Genomic DNA, 22,159 nt, shown 5'->3' with positions numbered 1-22,159 from the left:
AACAGTGTAATTACATTAGCCAATGTTGTCACCTTATAACCCTTTAATATTTATTCCTAGAAGTCTGAATGTTTCTCAAGGTCTAATGCTTGGTACTTGATGTAATGTTTGTTTTATTTGGTGCATCAACACCATAATCTGACAGAAAATTAATTTTGAATTCCAGTAATGAAATGGATGTGTATGTAAAGTGAGTATTTAAAGCATCTTCAGTCAGCTTAACTCAGTGCTCAAAGACATAATTTACTTTGGAGACTGTGTGCTTAAGTTATTAGTTTGAAAGATCTGATCATGATACTAATAAAGTTTTTCTTCAGAATATCTTGAGATGTGTGTTTTGATTTAATTGCACCACTGTAAGAAACATATGCTAACTAGTGGGACCAGCAGCTGGAGCACTTATTCAAGACTGTCTAGACCAGGGTTTCTCAAATCCAGTCTCAGAGGGCCTTTGCCCTGCAGTGTTTAGCTCAAACCCTGAACAAACTGACTTACAGTACCTTTTTATTTTCTAGGGTTTTCTGAATACCTTGATGAACTTGCTCCGGTGTGTTTGATCAAGGTTGGAGTTAAACTCTTCAGGGTACTTGCCTTCCAGGGCAAGATTTGAGGAACCCTAGTCTAGCACAGTGGTTCTCATCACTGCACATTTAGCATGTTTCCTTAATCAGACTAGGGATGCAATACCATTTTTTAAAACCGATCGGATACTGAAAATTCTAAGTATCTGCCGATATGGTCCAATTTGATACCAGCGCATTAAAAAAAAAAAAAATCAATTTAGAATTTCTATACTTTTGTGTTGACCTGGATCATTACTCTTTTGTGTTAATCACAATCTAACTTAAAAAGGGAAATAACAAATGGAAAAAAAAAATCTTAATTTTACAAAAATACTATTATTTACTAGGTTAGAGGATAATTCAACAGCAAAATATACTCCAGATTCTAGAAAAATCATGGGTGCACAATTATCTTAGAAAATCTAGTGAAATATTTTATTTACAAGTAAAAGTGAATAAGTTTGTACATTTATATGGGAATCTAAAATATGTTTATTTTAAATGTATAGCACAGTAATAAAGGCAACAACATGTGATAGATAGGACAGAACAAAAAAGATTATTAATCTTTGATTGCGCAGATATTATGAGCATCTTTTTAGGCTGGCCCCAGCCAGTCGGTTAAAATCGTTACCCCCCCCCCAAATAGTTCTGTCTAGACGGTAACGCTGATCAATACAGTTAATATCAGTGATACGCAGCATGAACGATACAAGGAAATGGTCTGTAACATCATCACTTCGAGGTACGATATCTATATCAGTAAGATCGATTCCATGCGATATAATTAAATCTTGTGTATGATTAAAAGATGAGTGGGCCCGGTGACATTTCTTGACTCCAAAAGAGTTAGGTCAGTAAATGCAAGTCCTACTGCATCATTTGCATTATCAGCGTGAATATTAAAAACTCCCATGATTAGCGCTTTATCAACTGAAACCAGGAGGTCTGAGAGGAAATCTGCAAATTCTTTTAAGAATTCTGTATACGGCACTGGTGGTCTACAGTAGCCAGAGCAAGAGATACATTAGATTTCTTTTGCATATCTGACAGTGTAACATTAGCAGGAGTATTTCAAATGAGTTAAACCTGTATCCTCTTTCCTGGGTAACAGTGTTGCCAGATTGGAAATGTCCAAGTATCGTACCAGAAGTTCCAAATTATCGTATTTGGAAGAAAATTATCGTACACGAGTCAAAACACTTATCTATTCAAAACCAACTACATTTTGACACGACCTGCCAAATTATTACCACAATAGATAACTATGCTTATGGTTGGACGGAAGCAGTGCGACAAAATACTATCCCATTATTTTTAATGACTGTCTGCTTCGCAGTGAATATTAAAACATATTAAAATGATTTTTAACTCTTGCTTTGTCGCGTCTTGGATTAAGCTGTTGCTGCGTGGTGCAGTTAACTCCACATCTGAGCCGCTGTCATCGGAAGACTGCGTTGCCAGATGTTGAAGGCAGGGGCGAAAATCTCATCTAAATGTTGGGGGGGGGGGGGGGGACAATAAACATAACATTTCTCCTGAGCAAGTTTTGAAGGGGACATGTGTACAGAGAGGAAAGCCTTACTATTCCATGGAGACCAGTAGTACTTATAATATACCTTCTGTCAAGATGATTTATAACTTTGACCTTTGACCTTTTGACAGGTTGAACTTCCGGTGACCTTATGATGGATGGGTTGAACTTCCGGAATGAGTTCATGGGTTAACCCATTATCCTTTCCCACGCATCGATCATGCGGTTTTGACAAAGTTTTACCCTATAGACCTAGTTAGTTCTAAATTATATATTTTGACGGCTAGTTTTTAAGGTAGCCTATAGGAATCACTTCCAACGCATCAATCATGTGGTTTTGACAGAAAGTTTTACCCTATTGACCAAGTTAGTTCTAAATCATGGTTTTCTGACGGGTAGTTTAAACGGTAAAGGAAACACTCCCCACGCATCGATCATGTGGTTTTGACAGAAGGTATTTGCCGGTTGTTTGAACTTTGTGCCAGTTCGCTTGTTTGAAGTTTGTGCCAGTTATACGGTTATGTGTGTGTGTGTGTGTGTCTCCCCCTCCCATTACATTCCTGAGCAGTGTATAAATGGGATCGGTGTGTTCTTTGTTTATATATAAAACATCCTATAATTTATATGATATAATTAATTATCATGCTAAGGTTGAAAAATATTTAAGTTATTTCACATTTATATATAAAACATCCTATAATTTATATAATATAATAATTATCATGATAAAGTTGAAAAAACATTTCAGTTATTTCATATATGTGACATTCAGTTATTTCACATTTATATATAAAACATTCTATAATTTATATAACATTTATATAATTTATATAATATAATTAATAATCATGCTAAAGTTGGAAAACACATTTTAGTTATTTCACATTCATATATAAAACATTCTATAATTTATATAATATTTATATAATATACATCATCTAAAAGCAATTTAACTAAGGTTGAAAAACATTCTGTTCTTTTAAAAGGTTATAAATGAAATGTATAAAAAATATACTGAAACCAACTGTTTCAGATAAAACAAGATCCTACATTTTTAGAGAGCTGAAGGAGCTGTTTTCACATCGCCTTTCTGACCTCCAGTGCTCCAAGCGTTTGCACGCTACACTTCACTATCTCCCGAGTTTACTAACCAATTATAATATCTCCAAAGACATTGCTAATTAAAACCAAACTTATCTCACGCGGGAGTACCATGTTTTTGACAGTTTTCTGACGGTTCACCTATGAATTACGGTTGGTGCGCGGCTAGCATCTCTTGTACCCCTCTCTCTCCCTCTCATGCTTTCATTCGTCTCCAAGTCTTATTTTCTTCTTTTAATGAATATAAACACATTATACATTTGCAAACAATATAAAACAAAACATTTACAATAGTTTCAGTCATCACTAAAAATATACATTTTACCAGGATCGTGGAAAAAATATATAATTGAACAGAACGAAGAATATGGTCTAATTTTTTAGTCTATGTTACGGTGTCTTTAAACCATATTACATTTCATTCCTGTAATAAAACATACATCGGTATTTTATCCGATGTTAATGACTATATTCATAAACTATGATATGCTGTTTTTATTTTATCTGCTGATAGAGATATTTTAACACTATATTCATAAAATGCATGTGTTATTTGACTTAATGTCGTCGCATCAAATGTCTCAATCATAGCCATACTGTTTGTATGAAAAAATACTTTTATTTTGAAAATATGACGACGTCCTGTGAAAATACTTTTATTTTGAAAATATGACGATGTCCTGTTGACGCGTGCTTAGCTTTCCCTGGGGTGTAAGCGGTAAGCGCTCCCGGTTAAGAATGCACGGTTCTACCGGTCTTAGTGAAACGGCTTCCTCCTGTGGAATTCATACGCACGGCATATTAATGATTATTGTATCAATGCAGTAAACGGTAGTATAACTGATCTTTTTCAAAAAGCTGTTTAATTATTTATTTTACACAATAAAATGCTGTATGCACGTACATTTTTAATTAAATTTAGTTTTTAAGCGATCTGAATTATGACTGCCCTATACATTAAGCATAAACCGCACGTACCCTTTAATATCAGTATAATATCCACGTAGCTATACAAATCTGTATTCTGATAAACCATATAAACAAGCGGACATACGCATGAACATATCAAGTTAAAAAGAGACTTATCTCTATTTTAAACAATATGAAAAATATATATATATATAAAATGATATATGACAACGTGTTACTAAACCAGAACATACGTTTTAAACAAGTATTCATCATGTTTATAAAACACATAGCAGTAACAGACATGTTACTAAACCAAATAGCAAACAGTCATTGAAACTATGCTGAACCAACATTCCGTTGTCAACATTAAGTCATTGAATCAACATCTAACTCTGATGTTGATTCAACATAATTTTGCACCCTGATTTAATATTGAAACAATGTTGAAATTCTGTCCATAGATCAAAGGAATTTCAATGGTATTTCAATTATCAGGAATATTGAAACAATGTTGAAATTTCAACTGAACTACGGATCAACGTGATTTCAATGGAATTTCAATCGTTTTTAAATGTAATGCCATAAATTAAATAACCTGCTTTATCTACAGCCAGGATGTTAAAAAGTAATGGAACATTTGAAATCTTGTATAAAACACAGAACACACCACACTATTTAAAATCAAATTCATGTTTATTAGCCTCTCTGCTCTTTATTTACACTTCATTGTCATCTGATGCCTGCATAAGTTGTCGTCCAGTCCCTCCTGCCCGGTCTGGCGCATAGCGCAGCCACTTTTGCACAGCTTGTGCAAAAGAAAATTGGGTGATGGTAGCTGTCCCCATCTGCTGAGTAAGAGCATCTAAAACAGAAGATAAAATCACAATGCAAAAAAAAAAAAAAATAGCATTTAAGTTAAACAGAACATATATTTGAACACTTGGAACAAATTCAGTAGCCTAGGCCTATGATTTTTCAATGATTGGATAAGGCAATAAGTCCTCGTGTTGTAGGCTAGATCATATTTCCCCTATATTCAAAGCACTTTTCAAAACTGCCTGTTCATGGATGTATTCGAATTAAAGGGAGGCAAAAAGGATTAGCTTGCAGTGACCTCTTTCATAAGGAAAATGTATGAGGCCAAGTGACTCTAAAAATTTTATGTTTTTTATTTTATTAGTTTAGAAGTAGTTGTTAACTCCACAAATGTAATAAAAATAACTGGATACTAATTAAATAGTTAATGTAGATTAGAGTTACCATAGACAAAAGATGTTTTGACAAAATAATCATGGACAAAAACCGTTGCATTCAGTTTTTGACGAGGTTTTGGGCTGGAAAACCTTGCTGGCATCTGGCAACCCTGCGAGGTCGACAGCTAACATTAGGGCTGCTTCACGATTGACACACCTCTCTGGCTACCAACCAAAGGTAAGTTAACGTTACTGTTATATATAACGTTACACATTAGACATTATATTGCTAACGTCACTTGGACTGTAAGATAGTTTGCTGTGGTCTAGTTCCCAAATTTTCTGAATAATAATAATAAAAACCAATATGGTAAGGTAGGCAACACATGCTCCAATTCCTGTCAGAAAATGCACGTTGCCTACCTGACCATAATGCTGACCTATCGCAGGGTGGTAGTTTGTATGGTATTATTTATATCTTTGGGATGAAAATATTAACATGATTAACACGTGCAGGCGTGGCGTTTCGATTGCGAGTCAGCTGCGTCGCGTGCCTGACGCGTATCGCTTTCTTTTCCTGTCAAATGTCAAGAGCGCATTATTGTAGCGCGAAAGTAAAATTGCACTTTTTATTGCAAATAAAAAGCCCCCCCCCAAACACTATTTGTGTGAGTCCCCCCCCCCCACTCCCCCACTAAAAATGTATATGGTCCATACGCAACTACGGTGATTAGTGTTTTCTTTACATTCTTTCAAGTGGTGGGCCACAACAGTAAGACAATTACCACCACACCACGTAGGTAAAATGAAAAATTTAACATTACAAACAAACCACAAATACAAACAAGACTCAGTGCTTAGAATCAACCATTTAATTATGATCAAGAAACACTGGCAGTACAACCAAAACATAAACAGAGGTGTAAGTGGAAAGAATGTCAGATAGTATTATCTGCCACTACAGCCCCCAAACAAATGTAACTATAAACATCAAAGCAACAAAATAGCTTCACATTTCAACTCTCTTCACTTGCTGTTGTCTCTCTCTCTCTCATCACTTGCTGTTGTCTCTCTCTCATCACTTGCTGTTGTCTCTCTCTCTCTCATCACTTGCTGTTGTCTCTCTCTCTCTCTCTCATCACTTGCTGTTGTCTCTCTCTCTCTCATCACTTGCTGTTGTCTCTCTCATCACTTGCTGTTGTCTGTCTCATCACTTGCTGTTGTCTCTCTCTCATCACTTGCTGTTGTCTGTCTCATCACTTGCTGTTGTCTCTCTCTCATCACTTGCTGTTGTCTCTCTCTCTCATCACTTGCTGTTGTCTCTCTATCTCTCTCTCTCATCACTTGCTGTTGTCTCTCTCTCGTCACTTGCTGTTGTCTCTCTCTCATCACTTGCTGTTGTCTCTCTCTCATCACTTGCTGTTGTCTCTCTCTCATCACTTGCTGTTGTCTCTCTCTCGTCACTTGCTGTTGTCTCTCTCTCGTCACTTGCTGTTGTCTCTCTCTCATCACTTGCTGTTGTCTCTCTCTCATCACTTGCTGTTGTCTCTCTCATCACTTGCTGTTGTCTCTCTCTCATCACTTGCTGTTGTCTCTCTCTCTCTCTCTCTCATCACTTGCTGTTGTCTCTCTCTCATCACTTGCTGTTGTCTCTCTCTCTCTCATCACTTGCTGTTGTCTCTCTCTCTCTCATCACTTGCTGTTGTCTCTCTCTCATCACTTGCTGTTGTCTCTCTCTCATCACTTGCTGTTGTCTCTCTCTCTCATCACTTGCTGTTGTCTCTCTCTCTCTCATCACTTGCTGTTGTCTCTCTCTCATCACTTGCTGTTGTCTCTCTCTCTCATCACTTGCTGTTGTCTCTCTCTCTCTCATCACTTGCTGTTGTCTCTCTCTCTCTCTCTCTCTCTCTCTCTCTCTCTCTCTCTCATCACTTGCTGTTGTCTCTCTCTCTCTCATCACTTGCTGTTGTCTCTCTCTCTCTCTCATCACTTGCTGTTGTCTCTCTCTCTCTCTCATCACTTGCTGTTGTCTCTCTCTCATCACTTGCTGTTGTCTCTCTCTCTCATCACTTGCTGTTGTCTTTCTCTCTCTCTCATCACTTGCTGTTGTCTCTCTCTCTCTCATCACTTGCTGTTGTCTCTCTCTCTCTCATCACTTGCTGTTGTCTCTCTCTCTCTCTCATCACTTGCTGTTGTCTCTCTCTCTCATCACTTGCTGTTGTCTCTCTCTCTCATCACTTGCTGTTGTCTCTCTCTCTCTCTCATCACTTGCTGTTATCTCTCTCTCTCTCATCACTTGCTGTTGTCTCTCTCTCTCTCATCACTTGCTGTTGTCTCTCTCTCTCTCATCACTTGCTGTTGTCTCTCTCTCATCACTTGCTGTTGTCTCTCTCTCTCTCATCACTTGCTGTTGTCTCTCTCTCATCACTTGCTGTTGTCTCTCTCTCTCTCATCACTTGCTGTTGTCGCTCTCTCTCTCTCTCTCATCACTTGCTGTTGTCTCTCTCTCTCTCTCTCTCATCACTTGCTGTTGTCTCTCTCTCTCTCATCACTTGCTGTTGTCTCTCTCTCATCACTTGCTGTTGTCTCTCTCTCATCACTTGCTGTTGTCTCTCTCTCTCTCATCACTTGCTGTTCTCTCTCTCTCTCTCTCTCTCTCATCACTTGCTGTTGTCTCTCTCTCATCACTTGCTGTTGTCTCTCTCTCTCATCACTTGCTGTTCTCTCTCTCTCTCTCTCTCTCTCTCATCACTTGCTGTTGTCTCTCTCTCATCACTTGCTGTTGTCTCTCTCTCTCTCTCTCTCTCTCATCACTTGCTGTTGTCTCTCTCTCATCACTTGCTGTTCTCTCTCTCTCTCTCATCACTTGCTGTTCTCTCTCTCTCTCTCATCACTTGCTGTTCTCTCTCTCTCTCTCTCTCATCACTTGCTGTTGTCTCTCTCTCATCACTTGCTGTTGTCTCTCTCTCTCTCTCACTCTTCCGGTGTGACTGTTGCGCGAGGGTGTGGGTGCATGGAGCAGAGCGGTTTGCGTGAGTAAATGTGAGATTGGGAGCGTGGTTCTCTTTTTCTCTACCCTTTTTCTATATTTTTCTTCTTTTTTCTTCTATGTTGTTTTAGTTTTAATTAGTTTATTATTAGTGGTGTAGTTTAAGCGGGTTAGTTCTCTTAGTGGAGGCGGCGACCAGTGTAACCGGGAGTCATGCCGGTTCGCGGTGTTGGAGAAGCGGGGCTTGAAACGCTCACGCGTAGACATGCTTTTAAACTTTGTTTAAGCATTGACTGTTCTGTGGAGGATTGCGCTTTGGCAGTCGGGGGGATTGTTGGTTATGATAGTGTTAAATCCGCGTCAAGGATGAACAACGGCGTCGTGATCTTTGTAGAAAGTTTTGATTCATCTTGATTCAAACGGTGCCGCTCGTTAATCCGGCAAAAAAGGTATTGTCGCAAGTCCCTCTGTTTATTAGTAATGAAATGTTAGAGAGAGAACTGTCGAGACATGGGCAGCTAATGTCTCCGATCAAAACAATTGGCCTTGGCTGTAAATCGCCGCATTTGAGACATGTTGTCTCTTTCAGAAGGCAGGTTTTCATGATCCTTAAAAACAACAGTGAAGAATTAAATTTAGTGTTCAAGTTCAGAGTGGATGATTATGATTACAATGTTTATGTAACGTCTGTAAGAATGAAATGTCTAGGATGTGGAACGGAGGGCCATCTCATACGATCATGCCCAAAGAAATTCCCTGTTGGGATTAATAATAAGACCATAGAACAGGGTGAGTCAAGTAAATCTCAGAGACAAAAAAAAATGATGAATCAAACGAATTTCAGGGACAAAAATTGGACAAAACAAATAAAATACAAAGTGAATCAAATGAAAATCAGGGGCAAAAACAAAGTGAGTTAATTGAAACGCGGCGACAAAAACAGAGTGGATTAATTGAAACGCAGGGAAAAAAGCAGAGTGAATCACATGAAATTCAGGGACAGAATCAGAGTGAATCACATGAAATTCAGGGAAAAAAGCAGAGTGAATCAAATGAAATTCAGGGAAAAAAGCAGAGTGAATCAAATGAAATTCAGGGAAAAAAGCAGAGTGAATCAAATGAAATTCAGGGACAAAAGCAGAGTGAATCACATGAATTTCAGGGACAAAAGCAGAGTGAATCACATGAAAATCAGGGACAAAAACAGAGTGAATCGGATAAAACTCAGGGGAAAAAACAGAATGAATTACAATTTTCTTAGGGACAAAAACGTAATGAATCAGACGGGTTAAAAACTGAAAAATCACACAAAGCTCAGAAGCTTGAACAAAATAAAAGATCAACACGGAGGAATGAAGAACTTTCTCAGGCTCGCTCTCCAGTTAAGAACAGTCGACAGCATGATATGGAAAAGGCCAGAAATAGCACTCAGAAAGGAGTAGAAGAAGTGGAATGTCCTTTGACTGAAGAAAGTGAGATGCTGGTAGATGATAAATTTGACGACAATAATGTTAAGAAAAAAAAAGTAAGAGAAGAATTTCAGAAAAGTTTTTCTCTTCATGATTGCTCCCAAACTTCTTATAGTGACATTGAGGTAGACTCTGATGCAGAATCTATAGTTTCCTCACAATCTTTGCCCCTGGAAAGAGGGGGCAACTCTATGTTGAGTATTAAGAAGTTTCTTGAGAGCACTAAAGGAGCTAGGAATGTTAAAATTGAGAGTGTGTTTCCTGATCTGCAACTTTTTATTGATTCAGTTAAGAATTTTCAGAAAAGTTCTGAAAGTGCAGGGGAAAAAATCTTTACTGATCAAGAAAGGTTTCGCTTAAAGAAACTTGTTTTAAAGGCTAGAAGACATCTAGAAGATGGCGAATATGTTTAGCTTTTCATATTTGTTTATTTCCTGTCTCTCTTTTGGTTTTCTTTTTTTCTTTTGTTTTATGAGTGAGTTAAAAATAGGCAGTCTGAATTTGAATGGAGCTAGAGATGAAAGAAAAAGAGCTACATTTTTCAGACTGTGTTCCCTTAAAAAATTAGACGTTATCTTTGAACAAGAGACACACAGTACTGTTGATAATGAAGTTGATTGGAGGAGAGAATGGGAGGTTGATGTTTTTTTAAGTCACAAAACTAGTAACAGTTGTGGAGTGGGTGTTCTTTTCCCCAAAAGTTTCAATCCTCAATCTGTTGAATGTGAAGAGTTTATTGAAGGTCGACTGTTAAAAGTCAGAGTATTATATGAAAATGTACAACTTGTATTTATCACTGTATATGCCCCGGCTGTTGGTAAAGAGAGATTGACTTTTTTGGAAAATGTAAATGATGTTATTAGAGATTGCAATGCTAAAGAGTTTTTATTTATAGGTGGAGACTGGAATTGCACAGAGAGTAGACTTGACAGAAATCATGTAGAGCCTCATCCTGCCTCTCGTACTCTTCTGATTCAACTGTTAGAGACTCATGAGTTACATGATGTGTGGAGAGGGTTACATGACAATCAAAGGCAGTATACCTGGACTCATTGTAAAGACAATTTATTGTCTATGGCCAGACTTGATCGTTTTTATTGTTTTAAGCATCATTCTAGTGTTGTTAAAAATTGCTTTATTAGCCCTGCCGGTTTTTCTGATCACTCACTTGTTGTGATTTGTGTTTTTCTGAAGTGTGTAAAGCCCAGTAGTGCCTATTGGCATTTTAACACATCTCTACTCGAAGATTCAAATTTTAAAGACATTTTTGTATCTTTTTGGAAAAATCATCAAAGCACAAAAAATGATTTTATGTCTTTACAACAATGGTGGGACTTTGGAAAGGTTCAAGCAAAACAGTTATGTCAACAGTATAATTGTAATGTTACCAAAGTTTTATTGAAGTCAGTAAAAGCTCTGGAGTCTGAAGTAGAAGAACTTCAGGCTTTGGCTGAAGCCACAAAGGATCAATGTTATCTTGAAGCTCTTGAGATAAAAAAAGTCTGTGTTAACGTCCCTGCTTGGGGTATCAGCACAAGGAGCTCTTATTAGGTCCCGCTTTAAGAGTGTGGCAGAAATGGATGTTCCATCACACTTTTTTTTTGGATTGGAGCAGAAAAATGGTCAAAAGAGGTACATTCACAGTCTAAAGTCTGACTCTGGACAGGTGTTGTCTGATCATGCTGCTATCCGTAAGCTTGCTGTCAGTTTTTACTGTGATTTGTATAAATGTGAACACCAAGAAGAGCAGATGTTAGCTCAGAGTTTTTATTCTGCTCTTCCCCAGGTTAAACAAGAAAGTAATGTGGTGCTGGAAGCAGATATTTCCCTGGGGGAACTGTATGTAGCTTTGCAGAGTATGCAGAGCAGGAAAACTCCTGGACTAGACGGTTTACCTGTTGATTTTTATAAGTGTTTTTGGTTCATAATTGGAGAAGATCTCCTGGCAGTGCTGAAGGATAGCTTAGCCAATGGACGTCTGCCTTTAAGTTGCAGGAGGGCAGTTCTTACTTTGCTGCCAAAAAAAGGTGACCTGCAGCTTTTAAAAAACTGGAGGCCTGTGTCCCTGCTTTGTACTGATTATAAGTTACTCTCCAAAGTATTGGCAAATAGGCTTGTTAAAGTGATGGATCAAATTGTTTTGCCTGATCAGACCTATTGCGTCCCTGGCAGGCAGATTTCTGATAGCATTGTTCTCATTCGAGACTTGTTAGAAATTTCTAAGCTTTTTGGTCTTAAAATGGGAATTATTTCGATTGATCAGGAAAAAGCTTTTGATCGAGTTGAACACGAATATCTATGGCAAACAATGATCGCCTTTGGGTTTACTTCTGGTTTAATCAACAAGATCAAGGCTTTGTATTGTGATGTTCAGAGTGTTTTAAAAGTCAATGGTGTTTTGAGCACTCCTCTTCAGGTCCAGCGGGGAATTAGACAGGGTTTAGCCCTCTCTGGCATGTTATACTCTCTGGCTTTTGAACCTTTTTTGCATAAGCTTAGATCTGTTTTACAAGGTGTGATTTTACCAGGGTGCCATATACCTTTAAAGTTATCTGCATATGCAGATGACTTAGTTGTCATGGTGGATAATCAACAAGATATTGATAGGCTAACAAATGTTATAGATCAATATGGGATCATCTCTTCAGCCAGAGTTAACTGGAGCAAAAGCGAAGCTCTCTGTATGGGAGGGATGGAAAACAATTTTCAGTTACCAGTGGGATTAAATTGGAAGACAGACGGGGGGTTAAAATACTTAGGTGTTTTTTTGGGTGATGAAACTTTTGTCCTTAAAAACTGGGATAATGTTCTTGAAAGGACTAAAGGTTGTTTTGCCAGATGGAAGTGGATTTTACCGAAAATGTCTTATAGAGGTAGAGTTCTTGTCATTAACAATCTGATTTCATCCACGTTATGGCATCGTCTTTCATGTGTAGATCCTCCTCCAGATTTGCTGTCAAAGATTCAGGCACTTCTTGTTGACTTCTTCTGGGATCGTCTGCATTGGACGCCTCAAAGTGTGTTATTTTTGCAGAAGGAAGAAGGAGGACAAGGCTTAATTCATCAGAACAGTAGAGGGGCAACTTTACGTTTTCAGTTCGTGCAGAGGTTTCTGTGTGGTCCCGTAGACCTAGTGTGGATACCGCTGACATGTACGATCTTGAACCAGTTAGGTGGACTTGGCCTAAACAGAACACTGTTTCTGATGGACTTAAAGCAGCTCAACACCAGTGGTTTGCCAAGTTTCTACCGTGGGCTGTTCAAAGTCTGGAATCGGTTTAAAACGGAGAGGACAGAGCATCACACGTCACTCTATTGGCTTCTTCAAGAGCCAGTTGTGTATGGGACCCGTTTGAGTGCGGCCTGTCCAATAGGTCCCAGTTTACTCAAACAATTCTGTTTGTCCAATGTTGTGACTTTGGGACATGTAATTCACTTTACAGGTGCAAAGATGGACAATGCTCAACTCCTTGCTTCTCATTTAAAGGTGCATTCTATTCGCATGATAGAATTGTTGCTCAAAAAGTGGAAAGAGGCTTTAACAGATGCCGAGCGCACATTGTTGCATTTTTATGGTGGTGGTCCTGTTCAACATAGTGTTGATGATTTTTTTCCCTTGATGAAGGTTCTCCCAGACTTTAAGGATTGTACAGGGTTTTTTTAGGAATCAATAATCCCTGTCTGTCTATTCATGATGCCGATAAGAAATTGTTATACAAATTGATGGTAAAAATTTTGAACAAAGATAAGTTAAATGGTAAAATTGACACTCCATGGAGAGCTCGCTTAGGTCTGATAGATGGTGTTGGACCTGAATGGAGATCGCTGTACAAACTACCATTGCTGAAGAAGGTTGCAGACTTGCAGTGGAGAGTTTTACATACCGCTGTGGCTGTTAATTCTTTTATCTCTGTTTTAAACCCTGATGTTAATCATGACTGTCCTTTTTGCACTCTTCGTGAGACAGTTTTTCCCTGTTTTATAGACTGTTGTCGTCTTGTGCCACTGTTCTCCATGCTGGAAGAGCTTTTTAAATAGTTTGGTGTAGTTTTTTCCAAACAATTGTTTATCTTAGGTTACAGGTATTCCCAAAAAAAGAGGGAGCAGTGTCAACTCTTTAATTTTATTTTGGGAAGAGCAAAGATGGCTGTGTATATGAGTAGACGAAATAAGGTTGAAGGATTTACAGATGATGATGCTGTTTTTGTATTTGTCAAAATGGTGAAATCACGTTTACGAATCGACTTTAATTACTACAGATTGATGAATGATTTGGGAAAGTTTTCCATTATTTGGTGTCACAAGGATGTGCTTTGCTCTATTGTAGAAAATAATCTCATTTTCAAGAGTGTGTTGATTTAATGTGATTTTATTTGATTAAATGTTGTTCTTACAACTGTTTTAATAAAGGAATTGTAAAAATCAAAATCTCTCATCACTTGCTGTTGTCTCTCTCTCTCTCATCACTTGCTGTTGTCTCTCTCTCTCATCACTTGCTGTTGTCTCTCTCTCTCTCTCTCTCATCACTTGCTGTTGTCTCTCTCTCTCATCACTTGCTGTTGTCTCTCTCTCTCTCTCTCTCTCTCTCTCTCTCTCATCACTTGCTGTTGTCTTTCTCATTTTAAATTTTTCTTTCTTGATTTTCTGGCAGAGAAGTCCTTAATAAGGCCGGAAAAATCCAATTTGCGCAGAACGTCATTTTCAATGGACATCAGAGACAGGTGATTGAGTCGGTTTTGGCCCATGGTGGATCTGAGTCTGTTTTTAATTAGTCCCAGTTTTGAAAAAGGGCGCTCCCCGCTGCCGTTGGTTACAGGTAAAGTCATAAATCGCCGGAGTGCTATGTCAACATTTGGAAACACTGATTGTAGTTTCCTTGCTCTTATAAATTGCAGTAGTGACCTTCCTGAGGTGTCCTCTTTTTCTTTGAGGAATTGTCTGAATTGTCCAATTTCGTCCACAAAATCCTCCTCTAGATCACCTGCATATTTTTTCTGCAGATTTGCTGCTTCTATACGTAGATCTTGTAGGGGGATGGATGGGAACTCATTCAGAAACCCAAATGTCTGCTGAATTCCTTTGTAGGAGTGATACCTCCTATCCAGCTCGGCAACTAGACGATCTATGATGGCAATAAAAACAGCTGTTTTGAATTTTTCGCGGCCTGACCGCACATAGTCCGGTTCACTGGATTCATCCGCTTGTTTTTTCCTTTTCCTGTGTCTCTGCGTGTCCACTTTGTAGTCTTGGGACAAAGATGGAGACATGTTTTTTGCATTACTCTCAAACTTGTCAAAATCTTCTCGGAGGCTGGCTACATAATCCCTCAACGAGCTCACCAAACTAACAGCATTGCATAAATCCAGGTCAACTCCCTGTAAAGCAGTACTAGTCTTGTGGAAACGCTGCAGTATGTTGTTCCACATATTACTCATCCCGTGTAGTAAGACATTGAGTTGTGTCATTACTGATCTTTTGCAGTGACTCCTGGATTCTGGAATAATTCTGTTGCAGTGCTTTTGTAGCTTGCGCGTGAGCTGACCATCTAGTGTCTGAAAGGCTTTTCAAAGTTTCGATCCTTTGGTTGTCATTTGGCAGTAAACCCGCTGTGATTGTCTGCCAACGGGATGTGGATTTGGAGGAAAAATTAAAATGTGTCTGCACTAAATTAAAAAATTCCTCCGTCTCAAGGCAGCAGTTAACACTATTAACACCCACTAAATTTAGTGTGTGTGCAACGCACGGTACCCACTCGACTAATGGGTTTACTTGTTTGATACAAGCTTGTAGGCCACTGTAAACACCAGATATGTTGGCTGCATTGTCGTAACATTGGCCTCTGCAGTTACTGATATCAATGCCCGTGTCCTGTAAAACACCAAGCACAGACTGGCAAAGCGACTCTCCTGTATGACTCTGGATTGGCAGAAACTTGATGAAACGCTCTGTGAGGCAGCCATCAGGTGTCACATATCGCATGATAAATGTGAGCTGGTCAGTGTGTGTAACGTCAGGAGTGGAATCAACACTGATCGAGAAGTACTTTGCAACTTTAATTTGACAGATGATGTCTGCGAGGACCTGTTCCACCATCAGTTCAATAAATTCTACACATGTTGTCGATGAGAGGTATGATGGAGTTCCCTTTCCAGCATTGCCATATTTTTCTATATGTGCTTTCAAAAAGGGATCAAACTCGCTGATAACTTTCAGCACACCCATAAAGTTCCCATTATCCGTTTTCCCAAAAACTTCACTATGTCCCCTAAGTGGTAGTCCTCGTTCTGCTAAAAACTTCACCACCGCAACCACCCTCTTTAAAACCTCGGTCCAATATTCGCATTCATTGTCAAAAAAGGTGGAGGGGGGCCGGGAATTCCCTCCATCTCTGCCAGAGGCTCGACTGACCCATGAGCAGGTGAACTCTGTCTGCAGCATGGTGCTTCGGGTGGCTGAAGTGTCTGACTCAATCCCTCTGTCTCCCTCTTATTAGAGTGAGATGGTTGTCTGGCTGCGGCCTTGTTGTGGAGGTCATCTTGACCGGTGGTGGTGTCTTTACATTTATCACTGATAATGTAAAAAAAAAAATAAATAAATAGAACCAGCCTTAAAAACCAACCTGTGTGTAATATGAATGTCATTGCAGTGTTTCCTTTAAGATTTGTTTTAGCAGTGGGGGCATTTTATTATCATAATCAATATTGTTGTATAGAATTGTAATAAAACTATACTATTTCTCATCCTATTTTATGGTACAACTGGTATTCCTAACAAATTAGGTCTAGGCCTAATAGCATATCATTGTGCAAATTTACTTAATTTATACCTAGTCCTAGGTCAGAGTTCATGAGGGCCAGAATACAACCAGCATCATCATCAAGAATGAAGAGGTGAACATAAAGATTGCGTTATTCACGTGCATATTAAATAGCCACATAATTGGTTTGTTTTGGTCTTGTACATCCATAAATGCTCCAGCAGATGATGGATAGTTTAGCCAACTGTTGAGGATATTAATCATTGCTATATAAAACTAAATAAGCTATGTATTAATATTAATAATAAAAAATAAAAAAAACCTCACCATCGGCATTGGCGTGTTCCACCTCTTTAGGTGACGGCTTACAAAAGAAATCTGTCAGGGTTCGTCTCATCTTCTCTCTAGCCGATCACACGCGTTGTTCAGGTTCGATAACACAGAACGAGCAGTGCGCTGCGGTTTTTATGTTGCTAGGCAACCACCGAAACAGCTGTCCCGTCAGTCAAGTAAACGTCAAATCAGCCTTTTAAATTTCGCGCCGTAGTCAGCTCCCTAATATATTTTAGGTCGCACTCGCACAGATTTTATTTCAGGAGCATATGCGACCAAAATGGCTTTGATTTCGAGCATTGATGTTTCTTGTAATGTTAGCCATAGTTATTTATTTCTTGATTTTGGTGTCTGGGTTTCAAAGCCATCTCCCGCGGACGCGGTGACGTTTTTAAGCGCGAAGGGCTAGAAGCGCGCCAGCGCCTCTGCCTCGCGAGTGGATGATAGCCTAGCACCCGAATCATCCCGCGAGCTGTTCGTTTAATAGTCGACTCGGAAGAAAGCGAACATTTTGACAAAAATAAAAAGCGAGGCGGAAGAAATTGCCATTGCGCACCGCCACAATAAAATAAACATAGAGGAAACACTGCATTGTGGAATAACTCCCTAAATTCCCTGAAATATTAACTTACCGATAACATGATGAGCTAGCTGCAGGCGTTTCAGCTTGCTCCGTTCCGGCAGTCTGCGGTGGATCTTGTCTTTGACTCGATGAAGATTCAGCAGCTTTGAAATATCCAGTCAATTTAGGATTTTTTTTCAATATATCTTGGTCCCGTTGTTCTCTTAACTTTAGTAATTTACGTTTTTGTGCTCCACTTTCATGCTTTCTTTCAGCCATTCTGCCACTATGTCCTCCAGCAATAGCAGTGACGTAAATGAAAATGATTGACATGATTTGACCAGCAGCAGCTGATTGGATAACCAATTCACATCTACCCAATCACCTGCTTGTTTTTTTAAATGTTTCTTATGGGCCAATTAGGGTCTTCTTTTGTTCGCGCCCTGACAGGCCTAGGCCCACCCACTTTTCAACAGGCCAATAAAAAACTTTTCTTAAAAAAAAAAATTAATGTTCTAATTTTGTCAAGAATTATAAAAAATCGGCAATAAGCTCATAATTTTTGCTAAAATAGTCTAAATATTAGTTTTAAAAAAATAATTTTAAAAAGCTGGTTATGTCTAACCTGTCTTTGATGTTTCTGCGCAAGTTCAGCAGACAGTGGTTCGGGTTTGTTCCGATCAGAGCTCGTGAGCGGAGAGCGCATTTCTGAATATTCCGCTTGCTCATTCCGCTCAGGGTCGCTCGCTCAACCCAGAATGGCCTGCAGGCTGCAAATATGTGGAATATGGGCTGCCTCCGACTAAAGTTTTTCTAGTCGACAAGTAGTTGTTCATTTAAGCCATTCGTGGACAAATCGCCCCTTTATATTAATTTAATTACTTAGCCTATATACCAGATAGATGAGCGTTTACATAATATAGCCGCACTCAAGCGCACGACCACAAGAAGACATGTATGAATTATTTATTAATAAACTGATGTTTTCTGTGTCGCAGCAAAGATGAAGTTGATGATGCGGTCTCGCCATGAACGCCAGAGAGAAAGGCACATTTCATATTACATATTCAGAGAGTAGGCTAGCCTATTTATTTTAGTTTTGAATATTTTCGTTTAAAAGTAGACATTTCAAACTTTCTATAATAGATAGCCTATATTTCTCAAATCTGTGAAGCACAAGCTGAGTTTCGGCACCCTCCAGTTCACATGCAATGCAAGTGATCGTGTCGGCGCCTTATTACACTGTCTGCTATATATTTGCTTGTTATTTAATAAATACAGGCAATTTGTTGATAAAACATTGATCAAAATTAAGATACAATTTATACAAAACGAAAATCTTGTAAAAAAGAGACTACAAAACAAAACTTAATGAAGTGGTCAAAATGTTTTACCCATGTCTCCAGACATATTGCACATCTCATGATGTATCATATCTTTCTCATGCTGCATGCTCACTTTCATAATCAACATTGATTAAATTAAAAAACATAATTACATCACATATTTTCCAACGCAGCCCTCGGCCCTGTTGCAACAGTCGTTGTTTAGGTACCTTAAACGCGCACGTACAGTCTCGGAGTCATCGCTGCAACCAGGAGATGAAGAGAGCTGAGATCCACATCATCACCTACATCTTCGTCTCTGCCACCCAAGGATGCTAGCGCGACCAGCGCCATTGCTAGGAGGGCGCCAGCGCCTCTGTCCTCAGCACCTCTGCCTTGCGAGTGGATGATAGCCCTGGCCCCTGAAGACGCCTAGCAATGGTTTAACCTTTAGTTAAGTCATACCTTAAGAGTCTTCGTAGCGCGCTAAGAGACAACGTTATCGGGAAACGCTGCCCAGGAATGATGCTTATGATGCGTAATGGAGATTCCAAAGCGCTCTTCTTTGGTCAGAACCACGGAGAGCGATCGCGGATAGGTCCGTCCTATGCACCGAATATTTTTTACAATGCAACAAAATATTTAAAGAGCATCAAGCTATTAAAATCTATATATAGTCACAGATAATTTAACAGTATATTAGTCAGTATTTTTTATTAGGTTAAACAGTGATTAGATAACGTTTTTAAAACTGGAATCCCAAAAAAAAAAAATGTCTGGCCAATCCGAGGCCCCCTGAACACATGGGGCCCCTAGGCTGCAGCCTATGTAAGCCTGTGCATTAATCCGCGCCAGGGTGTGCATTAAGGCCCTTTGGCTTGCAGCCTAGGATTGATAATATAATGGTGATTGAAAATGGAGCAGGACTTACCAAACAAAGATCGGCAGAGTGCCAACTCTTTAAAGGGACGTTTTTGTTTGGTAGGCTCCTTGTTCTTTTTTCCAGCCCAGTTCAGTCTTAAAGCCAGTTCATTCGACAACTGGTGTGCCATCATACAGCGGACCCTCACCTCTAGGGTAGTCCCTCCAATGGTGGCGAGATGAGCAGTCTGGCAAAGTATTACAAATTTGCAGCGTTAAAGAGATACTTCACTTTTTTAGGCTCATTTTACAACTCCCCCAAAGTTAAACAGTTGAGTTTTATCGTTTTCGAATCCATTCAGCGGATCTCTTAATCCTTTAGAAGAATGTCAGTAACCAGACAGTTTCTGGTCCCATTGACTTCCATAGTATACATTTTTTCCTACTATGTAAGTCAATGGGACCAAAAACTGTCTGGTTACTGACATTCTTCTTCTTCCTCACCAATCTCGTATATTTTAGCAGTAAACGCAATGTATTTGTCCCTTAATGTCTGTCCCTCCCCTGCCAAAGCGTACTCTCCCATCATCTACAGACTGTAGCTGGATGGTTAAAGCATGCAAAAATAAGGCATCAGGAGACTAATATGTATTGCCATTACAGTCAACAGCTCATAATATCTCAGATGTAGGCTAATGCACAATCTGCTTATGACTCCCTTTCTTATAGTCATGTAGCACAGCCATAGGAAATGAATGGTGTGGGCATTCAACAGTGCAAAGCTAGCTACAGTGACCTTATGTGACTCCCGAGTAAAAACAGCTCAAGGTCTTGGATTTCTTGATTCCGCTTTTGGTGAAACACCCCTCTATACAGTGCTTCAAGATCGAAACATAATTTTCAGCCAATTTGGTCTGTGCAGAATTATTATTATTTTTTTTTTCAGTCTGAATGTAACTTGGATTGATAAAGGCATACTGAAAAAACAGCAGTTTTAAGGAGATATTGAAATGTGAAATGTGAAATTAACCCATGAGTCTACTGTCATAAAGGTCAGGCAGTTTAAGGAAGTTGTGCATATCAGTGAAGTTTTCTGACAGAATAATGATGTAACTAAAACTACCATTGCCTATCGGTTTGTGCCATTTAACAGTGTCTCTTCTGCATGGTCCAGGGCCTCCATGGTGTGGAAGGGCAGCTCCAAGGGCTCCGACAGTGGCTGTACCACAGACTCCAATTGTCCACACCTCCAGGACTGGCGGAATTGCCTAAAGTCCTCTTGCAGGTCCTTCACCTCCTTGGACAGCTATTGCAAGTGGTGCAAGTTGTTTGCAGAAATAAAATGAAATAAAAAATGTTGTTTTCCTTACTTTGTGTGCAATAGTGTTCTGTAAAAGAACAGAAAAGTCAAAAATCTCTTTTAAAAACAGCAATTAAAATTCACAATCATACAGTGTAACTGTACTTTATACATATATGTACTCAGGTAACCAATCTGTTATTAAAAATATAAAAACAAAGAAAGTTTCATATAAACAACATAATATACAAATTAAATATACAGTGGTTTATTTTTTTCAGCTACAGTTGATGTAATAGTAGCATTCAAGAAATAAATGTAAAATATAAAAAACGAATTAAACTTTAATGTAGGCCTATAAAATATACAATTCTCATTAAAGCTAATGAATTACGCCTCATTAACTGGACTCCCCCGCACCCTCAGATCACCATAAATGTTAAAGGGATTTTAATGCTAAAATATGCTATTTTTTATGCTGCACTTTCTTCCTATAGTTCTTGTGTTCAGTGTTTTTCAGGTCATAGAGGTAATGGTATGTATGACCTGTAACTCTATCATAATTATTAAAAATAACTATAAAATTCATTCGTGACGCCTATGTAACTGACTAAAACTAATATGTATGCTAAACAAAACATTTGCGGTTGTGAAAAAATGATGTGAATTAATAGATGTCAGAAACTGCTCGCCTCGTGTTTTCTTAAAGAACAACGGGTTATTTAGACGTGACAAAGCGCAGTTCCAGTCGTAGCGCGGTTTCCGGATCAGACCTTAAGCACGATGAATGACTGTGATAAAGTTCGTATGGCAGAGAAGGAAGGAGACCAGGGTCGGCGTACTGAGGCTCGTGGGAACTTTATTATGCTGAATCAAAGAACGGAAAACAAAGTCGCACCACATGCGCATAAATCATAACTATGATACTTTCAGGCTCTCGCTTTCTGTCGGTCGTTTCCTCCCACGAGTCCTCAGGTCTCTCGTTTGTCTCTGGTTCCCAGCTGGCTTAAATACTGCTTCCCCACGCCAATCACTGCAATGAGAAGCAGGTGTCACTTGTCTCTCACTTAACTCACTTACCACCGCTGATCTCCTCACTCTCTCTCCCATCGCAGACCTCGCTAAACCACACCTCCCCTGCCACATACCCCCACCGCCCGACTCAGGCCGGGGAGCCATCCGGCCTGCAGCCCCCTCCCCCCCATTCCTGGAGAGGAAGTCGGCCACAGCCATCTGCGCCCCCGGCCTGTGAATCACCTT

At 39.2% G+C, this 22,159-nt stretch overlaps 1 long non-coding RNA gene across 1 annotated transcript; it reads right to left on the bottom strand.

The window, feature by feature from the left end:
• Nucleotides 1–4,784: 4,784 nt before the first annotated feature.
• On the bottom strand, nt 4,785–21,043 carry LOC132111759 (uncharacterized). Its single transcript, XR_009424851.1, has 2 exons — nt 20,970–21,043; nt 4,785–4,972 (listed from the first exon to the last, which is right to left on the bottom strand). It is a non-coding gene; the product is annotated as an uncharacterized LOC132111759 (long non-coding RNA).
• Between the last annotated feature and the right edge of the window lie 1,116 nt (nt 21,044–22,159).

This window comes from Carassius carassius, chromosome 31 (assembly GCF_963082965.1).
Source record: "Carassius carassius chromosome 31, fCarCar2.1, whole genome shotgun sequence".
Lineage (NCBI taxonomy): Eukaryota > Metazoa > Chordata > Actinopteri > Cypriniformes > Cyprinidae > Carassius > Carassius carassius.
This window is presented reverse-complemented; position numbering and strand designations above follow the sequence as displayed.